Source organism: Montipora capricornis, unplaced genomic scaffold (genome assembly GCF_036669925.1).
Source record: "Montipora capricornis isolate CH-2021 unplaced genomic scaffold, ASM3666992v2 scaffold_326, whole genome shotgun sequence".
Taxonomy (NCBI): domain Eukaryota; kingdom Metazoa; phylum Cnidaria; class Anthozoa; order Scleractinia; family Acroporidae; genus Montipora; species Montipora capricornis.
The window spans coordinates 7,725-10,000 of record NW_027180064.1 but is presented as its reverse complement, the minus strand read 5'-3'; positions in this window follow the sequence as shown (position 1 = coordinate 10,000).

Here is a 2,276-nt window from a genome sequence, read left to right as displayed (position 1 = left end):
GAGTTGAACGGTGTCTTTGTTACGGCTAGAAAAATTCAGAAGTTTCCGTCCTACCGTCCTGATTAAGGAAAAGTAGTCCAGAGATCTGAGTTTTCAATTCAGCGCTTCAAGCCAACAGCTATAAATACACACCAAGACATCTTTGGCTACACCTTTGCTAAATCTTTGACTTGAATCTCAAACATGTTTGACTACACCTTTGTCAAATCTTTAACCTGAATCTCAGACATGTTTGACCACGCCTTTGTCAAACCTTTGAACTGAATCTCAGACATCTTTGACAACACTTTTGCCAAGTCTTTGAATTGAAGCTGAGACATCTTTGACGACACCTTTGTGAGGGTAACAAAGGGTTGTCAAATAATACCTTTGGCGCTTGTCAAAGGTTGGGTGTAAAACTGTAGTAAAAACGGCCTTTACCACCTGAGACCCCCCTGCAAAGGCAACCGCAAAGATAATATTTGACGCGCGTCAAAGGCATGTAAAGCTGTAACAAACGCGGTCTTTATCGCGCCTTTGACAAGACATTTGACGCTACGTAAATCCAATTTTTCGTCCCGTGTATTACGAAAATGCATTGTATTACCTGATTGGTTATAATTGAATGGATGACCACGGACCCGAAATCAAAACAACTTTCACCACATGGCTTGGTGGGCATTTTTGTTTAACCGGTAAACCAACCCGGGAAGAGCGTTTTTTTAATCTAATTGACAATATATAGATTTAGCCAAGCCTAAAAGGGGAGATCCCGGGTTTTTTATTCTTACTGGCTGTATGGTTAGTGAAAATAAAAAGTTTTCGAATTGTCCGCGTTTTAGTGTTTCTGGTTACTGCTTAATTAAATCATTTTCTTCCCTTTCTTTTATATAGTAAACTTGTTTTTCCACCGAGGCAAAAGAAAACGGTTGCATAATAATAGAGCTCAATTCCCGGAGAATTACTTGGGCGAGTACCAACATTGCCGCCTTTCCATTGTTTAGGTACACAAACATGGCCGCTGTGACGTCAAGTGAAAACACTCTATAGGAAAATTCATTGCCTAACTAGTAATATTCACACGAAAAACAGATATCCCATGAATCACGAAGCGAGATGAAATTTACTGTGGAATTCAATAGTTAGGCAATGATTTTTTTCTTGAATCGCACGAGTTTTAAAAGAACACAAGCAAATCCTCAGCAAGCAAACGGAAAAGGAAAAAAGCCATTTCAGAGTCAACTGTTCAACCTGGTCAGGGGTCAGCTTAACAAAAACAGCTGACCTCGATGAGCTCTAAACTTGAGCTTTCGATATGATCACGAGAGACTGGTCAGCGGATACCTTGTTTTGACAAGTGTTAATTGACCATAACAAGGATGTTCAGTATCAAAGATGAACGCTGTAAACTAGCTGGAGTGTCAGGTGGAATACGGCCTCGATATGGTCAAATTGGCATATATGGCGGGGTCGTACGGTCGTACGATGACCAAAACCAAATTTTTTCGCACAGATGAGTGGCCATATTTTCTTACCCATGGTGCTCCGCGCGCGTGTCATTGGCGCGCGGAGCTCTGCTAAAAGTTGTTTACCGGGACAACAAGATGGGGCAATGCGCAGATATCATTCAAACATGAGAAGAAGCGAAATTCCATCGAGGAAATATCTGGCAACTGAAAACAAAAAAACCTGGATTTGTAATTTCGTAGAGATCATGGCAAAGGCGAGAGCACAAAACGATCACGAATACGAACCAGAAATTAAGTTTTGCTGTAATGCAGTGCTCGTTGGACCGTCATTTAAAAAAACTGGCAGAAACTACAGTATTTTTGCGAGATCGTGAATTTGCAAATTCAAGGCAACAACTTGAGGCGATCGCAGGGTTACGGAAAGCGAAAAAATGCCTCTCGCGCTTTAATCTAAGCAAACGAAGAATTTCTCTGCAATTCAGGCAATATTTTGGAAATAAAAAATAAATCACAATATTTTAGTTTGCTTTTATTTAAGGATAATAGCTTGACCGAGCAATGCCCAATTACAACTGATTAGCTATATATGTAATAGGACTACATGCTGTCCAATTTGGAAATAATTGGAGTCAAAAAATTCCTCGGATTAAGAAATTGGACTCGGCCTACGCCACGTCCAATTTTGGCTGTCCTCAGCATTTTTCTCATCCAATTATTTCCATATTGGACAGCATGTAGTCCTATTACGCATGTAAATAAAACCAATAAGATCAAATCGGTGAATGTCTCATAGATCACCAAATGTTTGGATTTTGCACCATAGTTTTC